We start from the raw sequence: 13,843 nt of genomic DNA, 5'->3' as shown, positions 1-13,843 counted from the left end.
TCTTGTATCCATTTTACGAGTAGGATTGGCGCTTTCCGCTATTACCTGAGTCCTGATCTATCACCCCAGGGAGAGCTTGCCAATCCTGCACCTTCCCGGGGTGGAAAGGCTGCAGTGCGGTTAAGGATAAGGCTCCTTGGGCCTACCTTCTCCCATGCCTTTACATTTACCTTTCCTTCCTCAGAAAAGCATGGACATACTTCTTGTATAAAACGTTCTGTCTGACTGGGAGTAACCTTAATTCCTCTGCTAGCAAGCATATGTGTTAAAAGATCAATACAGAGTCTTCTTTCTTTGGACTCAGTATGGCACATCTTCTCAATCTAAGAATCAACACAGAGTCTTCTTTCTTTGGACTCAGTATGGTACATCTTCTCAATCTAAGTTCTGTACTATCCACCTTCTTACCCTACTTATCCTCTATAGGGGGGTCTGCAATACCCTGTTGGAGTCCTATCCGTCCCGAATGTGAGGGTTCTCAATGGGGGGGGGGGGGAGCTTACCTAGGGGAATCCTGTTCCAGGGCTTCCCAAAGGTGTGGACGGAGTTGGCGAAGACTATCCACCCTCTTCCTATGGTGGAGTCCTATCCGTCCCGAGTGCGGGGCGCTTACCTAGGGGTCCCTGTTCGGGCGCCAGATGCCAGGGTCCAACCCCAGCAGGTCCAGGGTTCCCCAAAGGTGTGGATGGAGTCGGCGAAGAAGGAATGACACAGAGACAGCGTTCAGTTGATCAGCAGCCTAGCCAGGATCTCTAGCCAGGATCTCCAGCCAAGTTCTGGTCTGGATCTCCAGAGAGGTTCTGCTTAGGATCTCCAGCTAGGTTCTGTGTCCATGTTCTCTTGCTAGGTTCTCCAGGTTCTCCAGCCAGGTTCTGTAGCCATGTTCCCTCGCTAGGTTCTCCAGCCAGGTTCAGTCACCAGGTTCTAGTCAGGTTCTCTTGCCAATTTCTGTAGTCAGGTTCAGTCCAGGATCTTTTGCCATGTTCTCTCCAGCGAAGTTCTTCTGTCTGTAGGTTCTGTGTAGGTTCTGTGCCTAGGTTCTGTCTCTCTTGGTTCTGTCTTCTAAGTTCTGTCTTCTAAGTTCTGGCTCTTGCTGTCTTGTTGCATCTGTATTTATACCAGTTGATTCAATCCTATCAATCTCTATTACAAAGGTTAGGGCGTTTCTTATCTTCATTCCAGGGAGTAAAGATTATGTAGCTTAAGCATGATTGTTCGTAGTTAAAGTGATTAATTACCCGCCTGGCACTTAGTTAAGAGGTTTTATTCCCTCCCTAACTTCAGGGGAAAATCCCTACCTGGGGAAACAACCTTTCTCAGAGAGGAGACCTTGGTTAAAACACATAGTGCCAAGAAGGTGAGCAAACATATTAAGAACAATATGCCATATATGCCAGGTCCCTTGAAACAGCAAGGATGGACCGGCTCCCGGCAGAACACTGGATGGGAGGAAGATGTATCTGAGTTCATCCTGACTCTGCACCTTACCAATAAAATGACCTTGTGACAAGCAACCTTTCTAAACCTTGGTAGTCTGTTGGTAATTATGCCTCTAAAGAAAGTTCCTCATATCTTTTTGAGACTTGCACAAACTTGGTCTTATAAAGCATACTCCATTGTTATGCATTCTCTCTTCACACTGAAAACAGGCAAGGTAAAGAAGGAAAAGTCCTGAACAGACAAAATAGACAGTAAACATCTCTTAGGAAATAAAATGTACATTTATGTATAAACCCCTATTCTTTAACAAATGTCATTACATAGTCAATTTTCATATATTTCCAGTTCACTGCCTTTCCCCATGCATTGAACCTGTCAATGTTAATGAAAAAGAAAAGTTGTTTCCTTTCACTCAAATTTAGTTAATGAGAGATACCATGCAAGAAAAAGGACATAAAAATTACTGTGGTAGAAGTTTTAAACTCTGCAAATTACATATTGTCCTGTGGTTCTTCTAAAAAGTGTTTTCAAAAAGCCAGTGTGTCATTTCACATTTGCAATTGTTTCTAGTGAAGTAGTGGTTCACTTCAACAATGAAGTGATTGCATTTTAGAAAAAATGACAATACTATAAAGGGTATATCTGGCAGATGTTAATAGCACTTCATTTCATGGTTCTTTGACACAAATGCTCATTAAGTCAGTCGTTGGACTGGTGGTATGGGAAGCTCTCACAATTGAAATGCCAAGTGTGTAAGAAAACACATCTAGGGCAATAATGTGGCTTTTCAAAAATGGGTGGCCCAGATTTGAAGGTTTTATATTTTTATTAAAAGCTCCAAAATAGACTAATTCCACACAAAAGCCACAGCAAGCTCGTTTTAGAGAGGAGCTCTTTAAATGTGAGGGCGATAATGAGCAGATTTATGGAGCTTCCTTCTCTCAGAACCATATCCTCTTCAGCAGGGTCTCTGAGCACCAACTATCTGTCTGAGCTGCACTTTAGTTTCTAAGTTGAATTAAAAATAACAATAAAAAGTGAAAATATGTTCAAATAACCACGTTAATGGAAGCTGTAACAGTTTGTGATCTACTGCATACTGACCAGTTTTTTTGTTTTTGTTTTTGCTGATAAATGTCATCAATAAAGGTGCCACTGACTTAGGAAACACGAAAATGAAAATCTGATGAACTTTAAATGTCAATAACTTATATTATGACATCCAAGGGCATCATTAGAATTCAGGAACAACTAGAGGCCTGATGCACGAAATTCGCAGTCAGGAAGGTCGTTTGGCTGTCCGGTCTAATTAGCATATTATGCTTTTACTATTATAGATAAGGTGATTAAAGAGGAAATAAAACTAGAATGAGGTCTTTAGAGTGGCTCTAACCCAATCTGACTCGTGTTCTTATAAGAGGAGGACATTTAGACAGTAGACATGTGTGCCCACAGATGAAAGAACAGGTAAAGAAAGAGGGAGAGACCTTAGAATAAACAAACCCTGCTAATACCTGATCTTGGGCTTCTAGCCTCCAGAACTGTGACAAAGCACAAGGCTGCTGTCTGTGGTACTTCTTTTGGCAGCCTCAGCAGACTAATGCAGCATCTAAATCTCTCTCACCTTTGCCTGGCTATACTGGGTGGGGCTTCCTGCAGACTCAGCTTGTCTAGACTTCCCCATGAATTCCCTCAGACTCAGTCTGGAAAGACCATTCACTCCCTGGCATAGATATTGCCTGGATATACAGCCCCCAAACTTGCTCAAGGCCCAATGTAAGGAGTCTTCCTCTATGTGTGGTCTCATTTTTCTTATCAATAAATAATCCAGAAGAGTGGCTTTCCACTGTAATTTGTTTCAAGGGAGAAATTTGAATAGAGGAAATGAGACTTATCTGATTCTGCGGAAGGAGTTCTTTCAATGACTGCTTTTGGAAGCTAATTAGGATGATTACAAAGTGCAGCTCTCCATGTGCTAGCAGGTGATTTCCCAGTGTGGTTCCATAGCAGATACAAAAGAGTCCAGGCAGAGGATCATCCTCTCTCCACCTCATTGTCTTCATTGTTAGCTGCCATACCATCACTGTAATGAGAAAGGACGGGTGGCATAATGCAGCTGGCTTTTGTGAGATATAAATTATCCACTTATGTGGAAAGCCCAATTGTGATGTGTTCCGCTATCATCTCCATGTAAATGGCTCATGAAAGCAAGCAACTATGCTAGCCTCTGTCTTTAAAATACCTTCTTGACACTTATTAGTATATTCTGCACAAAGAACATACTTCAAAACCCAGCTGTATGTTCACTATAGGTTGTATACATAAGTATTAAGGTCAGCAACTCTCTGAATCTTCTATATTTTGTCCTTTGACTCTTTCTATTATTTTAATTAATCTAGGCATAGGTGAATAACTATATTAACATAAATTTTTCATTTTATTTTTTTAAAAATATATTTTATTGATTTTTTTACAGAGAGGAAGGGAGAGGGATAGAGAGTTAGAAATATCGATGAGAGAGAAACATCGATCAGCTGCCTCCTGCACACTCCCCACTGGGGATGTGCCCGCAACCAAGGTACATGCCCTTGACCAGAATCGAACCTGGGACCCTTGAGTCTGCAGGCCGACGCTCTATCCGCTGAGCCAAACAGGTCAGGGCAAATTTTTCATTTTCAATATGCTTTATAATGTCTATTGATATTTATTCAACATGTACTTATTGAAGGCCCACCGTAAACAATGGTGTTACTTTTTAGTTATGTTGGCTTTTCTTTATTTATTTTTTATGTAGGCTTTAATCATGGGCAAGGACTGAGAGAAATTGTGTCATGTAGGTAAATTTTTAGAATGGCAATGTTCAAATCAGTTGTTGGTAGTGGGTCAACATTCTGAAATGCCTCTTATCTATAATAATAAAAGGGTAATATGCTAAATATACCGGATGTCCTTCTGGGACGAAGCCTGGGCTGGAGGGAAGCCCAGGTCCCGGGTGCCGGTGGGCAGCCTGAGGGAAGCCAGCCGGGGTCCCGGGTGCCAGAGGAAAGCCGGTGCCAGCAGCTGAGGAGAAGGAAGGCCTACTCTTGCACGAATATATATTTACCAGGAAAATATATTTTATACCAGATCCCCTACTCCCAGTAGTGGAATTAAAAATAGATTTCCCACTAATAATAGAGCAAGGATCTCTCAAGACATTGTACCTGGTTATGAAAGTAATTCATAATCAAGAAACCTAAGGAAATGTGAAACGCGAGAATAAATAAGTGGGGTTACAGTATTGAGATATTTCAAAAAATTCAGACAGAATTTAAAGTATATTCAGGTGACGGTTTGAAATTATCCCTTAGCAGAGTGTGTGCTCAGCAATCTTTGGCTGTGGCCTTCCCTTTAGCAGAGTGTGTACTTAGCGATCATTGGCCGTGGACTTTGCTTCCAAGGACATTCCCTGGAAACCTTTCTCTTTAGGAATATTATCTTATGATCTAATTTTAAGGTTCATTTTACCAGTTAAGGAACTTATTTTTCTGACTTTGGTGCAAATTATTACAATTTAACCAATCTCCAGTCTACGTAAAATCTGTTATTTTTATAGACAAGTGAATAACAAATAATTTTGTTCCTAATCAACTAATTCCTAATCAACCAACATTTTAAAATTTGAGTCCTGGCTGGTGTGGCTTAGTTGGTTGGGCATCATCCCTTGCACCAAAAGGATGCTGGTTTGACTCACTGTCAGGGCACATGCCTGGGTTGTTGACTCCATCCTCAGTAGAGGGCATGTAGGAAGCAGCCAAACCATGTTTCCCTCGCCCTCTCCCTTCCTCTCTCTCTCAGATAAAAAAATATTTTAAAAAGTTTAAATTTGTCATTATTTAAAAATTATAGGCAACACATTGCATGCATATTTGGATGCATATATTGTTAAGTTCTCCATTCTAAGATTTTACCAATTCTGCATACTTAAATCACTCAGAGTTACTGTAAAAAAACTGAAACATTTAACACAGTGGAATATATATGTCCAAATATTATGAATATGGATATATAAAAACAAAAACAGTGTTTGTTAGGGCTCTTTAGAGAAAGGGGGCTCTGTAAACTATTGATAGCATCAAACATTCTCTTACTTTCTATAAACTAGTAGGTCCTTGTAAATACTTTTTCATATAAAAACTAGAGGCCCAGTTCATGAATTCATACACCAGTGGGGGCCTGCAGGATTGGGCCAAAACCGGCTCTCCAACATTCCCCGAGGGGTCCTGGATTGCAGGAGTATGCAGGCCAGGCCGAGGGACCCCACCAGTGTGAGATTAAGGCTGGGGAGGGACGCGGGAGGTTGGCCAGCTGGGGAGGGACCACTGGAGGGCTCCAGGGCATGTCTGGCCCATCTTGCTCAGTCCCCATTGGGCAGACCCCAATGGCAAGCTAACCTACCAGCCACAGTGTCTGCTGCCTGGTGGTCAGTGCATGTCATGGCCAGGAGTCGAGCGGCCTTAGCATATCATTAGCATATTACTCCTTGATTGGTTGAACAGCTGACCGGACACTTAGCATATTATATAGGATACTTGAGGAAAAAATCAATCTCAGTTACATGTGTATGCAGTTCATAAGTAATTTTATAATTTTATAAAACATTTACTTCCTACTGTTGCCAGTCATTATGTCACATGTGCTTTGCCTCTTGTATATTATACTATATCCTTCTGAAGTAGATACTATCTATCACATGTACATTGTACCCTGAGAAGCACAGAGGGGCTCCTCACCCAAGTCACCATCTAGCACATGGTGGACCTGTATTTGACCATAGGCAGTCTCAGTCCCAAGTTTATACTTTCATTCATCATCTTGGATAGCCACACAATTATGCATTAATATAGATTGATTTTTAGAAGCAATACTACATACCGGTTCAGCTCAGCAAACATTTAATGAGTGCTTAGCTCTGTTCTTCTCAGGACTTGGTGATACAAAGATAAGTAGTAATAGCCTTGCCATAGTCCAATAAGTGTTGGTTTTACCCTTCTAACCAGCACTTCTGATCAGAATAATCAACTATATTCCTACTACTAGTATTCCTTACTCAGAAGTCTCTATTGCTACCTTGTTGGAGGGCATATGACTGACCTAAACAGGGTGGTTCCACAATGTCTGCATTTTTGCTGAATACATCTCAGCATTAGTTAATTAATGATAGCTTTTAAAATGGATAGGTTTTGTCACACTGCTGCTATGTACTCCTTTATTAAAGTCGTCCCAAGGATTATGGAGTGACTGATATGACTGAAAAATTTGGAAAAATGAAATATTCTCTGCTCATCTTTTGGAGAGAGTGAATTGCTGCTGGGGGCTGAGCTCTTCCTATTCTTCAGAGACTCTGATCCCAGGGAGGTGGGGGGCTACAGGGACTGGGAGGTGGCACCTGTCTAGTTCTGGGATCCAGGAGGAGCAGACCAATTTGACCAGCAAGCTTCAACCATGTCCTTCAACATGGCCTCTGTTGGTCTGCAGGGTAAAAAGGGGAGAATTTGTGCCGGGAAACCTATAGTGATTTACAAGATATAACTCTCTTCTCCAAAAGGAACAGACAACTGATGAGTGAGTATCTGGAACATTATTATAGGAAAGCAATTAAAATGTACTTAAGTGCACATATATACATGTATGTGTGTGTGTGTGTGTGGATAGGCAGAGAGATCGTCCTAAAGGACAGTAGCCAAACTCTTACTTGCTTCTTTTCTAATAGTTGCAATATTTTACAATTTTCACTTCTTTGCCCAGGATCACCTGCTATCCTTTAACCACATGATAACTGAGATCACTTGGAAATGGAGAAATTATTAGGGACATTAATATCGGAAACATATTTCTTAAATAAAAGTAATAATTCTATTTTTTTCACATATATATGGCATTTGACTCAAGGTCTGACTTTCCCAGAGAGAGAAACCGACCTCTTGAGCTCGTCAGCTTTCAATCTCAGTGCATTCATTCACATTTTAGTACCAGCACTGTAACTATGCTATAAAGTTTATTCCTCATCACTTTTTAGTAGAGTCATATAGAACTGAGAAGAGCATCATAATTGCAGAAGGGGCCGTGAGGTCGCTGGATAGGGAGAAAGTGCTCATGAGTGAGCCTAGCTTACACCACGTGTGGCAAGTGAAGGATTCTGTGCTGGAAGGCGAGGGGACATGGCACTTCATCCTTAGCACCTTTGGCTCAGACACTCAGGTGAGGTGACTGCGTTTAGCCAGAACTTAGGAAATTTATATTTCTCTACAGAGCAGCCATGTGGCTACATTACAGATATATTGAAACCTGGAAAGGCAAATGAGCAACATTTAATTCACCACTGATTTATATGGAAGTTATTGCCTACAACATCTGTACTCCCAACACAAGTTGATTTAATTTGCTCTGGTTTCCTGGTAACCATATACATCAACCTGGAGAGGACCTAGTACTTTTTACTGTGCCTTGCCAGCACAGTCAAGGGTTCGGTGAGTGCGGCAGGGGGCGGGGGGGTTGGTGTGAAGGATGTAGAAAAGACAGAGAAAGAGAATAAGCTGGGTCTAGGTGGATCTCCTGTGCCTGGCTAAGGCCACAGAGAGAGACCCAGACAGCAAGCTGAGCCTTTATTTTATAGCCAGAGGTAAACAAGGTAGTGGTCACCATAGTTACAATGTTCTGGTGAGTTTCACTTGTTTTGGCAGCACTTGCTGCACCTCCCACAGCCCATTAGATACCCAGATAAGATCTAGGGAGCATCATAAGGTCAAGCCTAATTATGCTAAGAGGAATGTGCCCTCTAAGCTGGGACTTGTTTGTGGCTTTGCCAACAGGTCAGTCCAAGGCTTAACCCTATAGCTCTGGTTCTCAACCTTCTGGCCCTTTAAATACAGTACCTCATGTTGTGACCCAACCATAAAATTATTTTCTTTGTATTTTAATATATTTTACTGATTTTTTTACAGAGAGGAAGGGAGAAGGATAGGGAGTTAGAAACATCGATGAGAGAGAAACATCAATCAGTTCCCTCCTGCACAGCCCCCACTGGGGATGTGTCCGCAACCAAGGTACATGCCCTTGACCGGAATCGAACCTGGGACCCCTCAGTCTGCAGGCCGATGCTCTATCCACTGAGCCAAACCAGTTAGGGCCATAATATTATTTTCGTTGCTACTTCATAACTGTAATTTTGCTACTGTTATGAATCGGAATGTAAATATCTGATATGCAGGATGGTCTTAGGCGACCCCTGTGAAAGGGTCCTTTGACCACCAAAGGGGTCGCGACCCACAGGTTGAGAACCGCTGCATAGCTGCTCCCTACATTTTACTCCTGGCTTGTGAGAAGGAGAACAACCACCCAATTGCTCCTTTTGAATGTAATGCCCTAGAGTAGCTTGCTAAATTGAAAAGGTTAGGATACATTTATTTGGCATTCTCAGAAAAAAAATAGAATTCTAGCATATTTGACTTTCGAGTTTGTTTACCAGAAATGAAACACAGAACTGAACAAAGTAAAGCCTTATATGCAGTGAGACTGAAAACGGGTATTTAATCACTGAAAAGATCACCCATGTCATATCCTTCTTTTCTCTGCAAATACAAGGCTGTTCCCTCCATCATATATGTTTTTCACTGTCCAGTCCAGACTTAACTGATACCAGATGTTGGCTGTCCAGCAATATTTTGCTCATTTCTCAGCTGTAAAAATCAGCTTTTTCTTTTTCCCACTTCATGGAAACTCTTAATTTCTTCTTAACACCAAGGAAGAAACAAAAGATAAATTATCATTGACTAGAGTAAATCATGAATTAATGTTAATTATGCTCTGCACCTATTATTAAATCAATATTTATTAATTGGCCACTCTGAACACCAGACTCTATTTGATCCTGATCTATTAATATAAAAGTTTAAAAGACTCCAAGAATTAATAACTCTATATAAAGAAAAATCATTATATATGTATATACATATATATTAGTTATTTAATATAAACTTTATTTTGTATAAGTTAGCCTGACAAAATTTTTTACCAAAATGTTTCCATATAAAGCAATTGTTACTGTAAGGGGAGTCCACATCCAATATTTCTCTCCCATCAATCAGTAATAGGACAGATTAACTGGGATAAGAGTCTTGTAGCAAAGTGGGAAGTCTCACACACTGTACATTGAGTCCAACGTTTATGAAGGAGTCAGTCATCAGTATCATTCCGAGCAAAATTATTCAGAATCTGTGCTCTGCCTTAAGAACACAGTATATACCATTTATCCACACATCAGGCAAGCTATATGATGGTATGGTTTGGCAGGAAACTGTCTAAGGCAGTGTTTAAGAGCAGAGGTCGTAGAGGAAATTAGAACTGCCCACGAAGCTCAAGAGTATAGGAATGCGGTGCAGATTCAGAAGAGTGGAGGTTAGGGATAGGATGAAGTAAATAGATGGTTAGCACAGGGCAATGCCGTATTTGTGTTCTTGGGCCACCATAACAAAGTACCACCGACCAGGCGGCTTAAACAACAGAGACGTATATCCTCACAGTTCTGGAGTCTGGAAATCCGAGATCAAGGTGTTGGCAGGTTTGATTCATGAGGCCTCTCTGTGGCTTGCAAATGACTGGCTTATTCCTATGTCCTCGTGCCCACACATTCCTCGTGTCTCTTTTCTTTTCTTTTTTTAAATTATTTATTGTTTAAAATATTAAATATAAATCCTTTTTTCACCATTGACCTCTCCCCGCTTGTTCCCCCACCCCCCTACATATGCCCTCACCCCCCGCCCCCCTACTGACTGTGTCCATAGGTTATGCTTATATGTATGCATACAAGTCCTTGGTTGATCTCTCTCCCCCTCCCTCCACACTGTTCGATGGATGGTCTGTTCGATGCCTCTCTGTCTCTGGATCTATTTAGTTCATCAGTTTATGCTGTTCCTTATATTCCATATGGTCATTATATGAGTGAGATCATGTGATATTTATCTTTTTCTGACTGACTTATTTTGCTTAGCATAATGCTCTCCAGTTCCATCTATGCTGTTGCAAATGCTAAGCGTCCCTTCTTTTTTTACAGCAGTGTAGTATTCTTTTCGTATCTAAATTTCCTCTGCTTATATGGTCATCAGCCCGATTGGATTGGGGCCTACCTAACAGACTCAATTGAATTTAATCACCTCTTCAAAGGCTCTTTCTCCAAACACAGTCACATGCTGAGGCCCCAGAAGTCAGGGCTTCCACATGTGCCATGGGGGGCTGCTTCCTTTCCGGTTAGAAATCAGTCATCACAGTGCGGCCGGCATGGGAAGTGATAACCAGGGAGAGGCCCAGCCTCCTCCTGACCGGCCCATGTCTCATGAGCTCCATGACCTAGAAGCACCTATGGGAATGCAGGCAGGTGACTCTCTCCAACAACATGAGTGACTCTTGGCCATGCTGCTGGGCCTTGCCTCACTTGCTCCAGATACAAACGTGTCTGCTTATGTCCTGTGGGCTCCTGAGATTAAGAGAGTAAGTTCTGTCCCCGTGGCTTTGTATTGAAAGATGGTCTCTTGGTATTTTCCTCAACTCAAGGCTATCATCCCCAATAGGCCAAGATCATTGCTCATTAGGAACTAGGGATGCTATTTGAGAGAAATGGCAGCAGCTAGGAAACCAAAGTATGACATTGCCCACCACACTGGCATCTACAAAGCACCCAATATATCAGCTGATGCTGTTTCTCTATTATTTTTACATGCTACCGGCTCCCAACATTCCCTAGGGAAGTGGGGAAAAGGAAGATCAGTTAGCCTACAATTGTTGAGTAGAATTTAATAGAGGACGTTAGTGGTGAGCAGATCTTGAAGGCATAGGGTTGGGATCATGAGAAAATGAGGTACAGCATATTCCAGGGAGGGGGAGCATGATTGATGTCGAGTGTGAAGATGCTTGCCCGCCTAACTGAGGTTCCCTGAGGCAAGCTGTGACAGATCAGCTTGGATACTACCAGTGGGAAGTGCATATAGAAACTCTTCTGTTTCCACAAGGAAAGGTTTGATTTATTGGTTAAACGGAAACCATTGCAGGCTCTTGAGCAGCACTTTCCCAGTGGGCCAGCATCTCCTTTGTTTGAAGTTTAAGGGCAGAACAGCAGAAGTTGTTCAGGGACCTGGGAACCTCATGTGTCATCAATTTTCCTTTTAGCTACTGTTAAGTAGTTCCCTTATACCTAATATTTCATTTTCTTTGGAAATTTTGTTAGTGTTCTTCTTTTTAAAAAAATTCTATTTTATAGTTTAAAGCACTACAAATAGTAGTATATATGTCTCCTTTTCTTCCCCATTGACCTTCCCCCGGCCTCCCCTACCCCCAGCACATGCCCTCATCCCCCCCCCCCGCCCACATCCCCAGTGTCTTGGGTCCATTGGTTATGCTGATATGCATACATACAAGTCCTTCGGTTGATCTCTTACCCACCCCCCAACCCTCTCCTGCCTTCCCGCTGCAGTTTGACAGTCTGTTCTTTCTTCATATTTTTTTCTTCTGGTTTAAACAAACAAAAAAAATATTGTATCTGCTATTTATTTCTGTTTTTAAAACAATTTGAAAAAAGTTTCATTCCATCATAGCATGGAAAGTAAACTTTTTAAAAATGTTTCTTGATGCAAGCTAGTTTTGATTTAGAACTGGGAAGTATTTTTGATACCAAACGGAAATAAAAGCATACATAAGGTAGCTGGAACAATTTTTTGGTACTGTAAGGTTTGCACAAAATAGCGGTTTGTGAAATCCATGTAGATGTAAATGTATTCAGTGCAAATTTCCCATTTTAGCTTATAATAAGCATTTATTTTCCCACATGCCTTGCTTTATGAAATGTTTTTCAGAATTATTTTGCTCTAAAGTTTTTCACATATTTGCCTGATTTTTTTCCTATGCGAAGGTAAACACAGATCCATGAACTTTTTTTTTTTTTTTTTGAAAAAAGGAGAGAGATTTGGATTTAAAATAACAAGTACAAAAAATAACTTTCCAATTATTGCCATGACTTCGGCCCTCTGCCTCCCATTTCTCCTGCCTTTGATCTTACAGACATCCTTGGTGAAGTATTGAACTGAGATACTGAGCAGCCATGGAAAGGCAGGAGAGGAACCACTGGGGCAGAAAGCGTGGAAAGGGTTGGGATGAATCAGGCCTCCAATGAAGAAAGTATCGCTGTGTTCATGCCCTTTTGCATGTGATGTTGCTGCTCCTACCATCAGGAGGCAAAGCTTTTCCTTCATCTCCTTCCTACTGGTCTGGCCTTTTTACTTGGATCAGTAGAATGTGGTGGCCAAGTCACGTGGAGGAGACTGAGGTGCCCCAAACAATAGGCACCACGGATTGCCAGATACATGAATAAAGCCATAATGGACCTCCCAGCCCCTTCACTACATCATGTACCTGTTATACTAGCAGCAGAGCTTCCCAGGTTGCCATTGCACGGAACTATGGGAAATAAACTACTGCTGTTTTAGAGGAATTTTGTAATAGGAGCAATAAACCAATACATACGTTTTTTATTAAAATAACTTTCTATTGTCTTCATTCTTCATTAAGGTTGCTTGTGTATATAATACCCAATATGAGTTACTTTAATTATTTACTATGTATCATAGTTAAGAGCTTGTCAAAGATGAAAGCTGCTGTCTTTGTAGGCAGTAGCGTTTGCTCAGGGACCTATATAAGTGTCTTGGTCATAATTTTGTGCAGCAGGTTTACAGAATGTATTCACATTATTCAATCTACTTGACAAAAGACTGACTATTCAGAATTCCAATTTCTTAAAATAAAATGAATACTGCAGAGTATTTAACATTATTCATCCCTTTTGAGCAGAAAATTCTGATCTCTGCCTGGTAACCTGAATGAAAACCCAAAATAACAATTCAATAAGTATAGATGATCATTTTGGATGATATTGTAGTAGTCCAGGGCCCTGATGCCCCTTCTCCATGGGAAAGGGTGGAATCCAATAGGTCATCTTGGAAGGATAGGACCTTCCCACTTCAGATAGTGCTGGAGACAATATACGATCATAGCTCACATTCTACTTTTTAATACTCCAGAGGGGTCAAGACCCTAGCATCACATCACCTTGACATCATGACATTGTGATTGCATTTTTCCTGGCCATACCCTCTAAATGGATACTTGAAAAACTCACCAGTAGCACACTTACCAACACTCACATACCTGTACTTTTGCTTAAGTTACCTCCAACCTTATCCCCAAATTCTGTAGATGTCACGAAATTCCTCGGATGTCCTGAGTAAGCTACCCACAAATCTCTGAGTCATGTTTGCATTATTGACACATCTTTAATGTTTTTATTTATTTATATATATTTTTCTGAATACTTGCAAAC

Source organism: Myotis myotis, unplaced genomic scaffold, assembly GCF_014108235.1.
Source record: "Myotis myotis isolate mMyoMyo1 unplaced genomic scaffold, mMyoMyo1.p scaffold_m19_p_3, whole genome shotgun sequence".
Taxonomy (NCBI): domain Eukaryota; kingdom Metazoa; phylum Chordata; class Mammalia; order Chiroptera; family Vespertilionidae; genus Myotis; species Myotis myotis.
The sequence above is the reverse complement of the archived record's forward strand: the minus strand, read 5'-3'. Positions refer to the sequence as shown.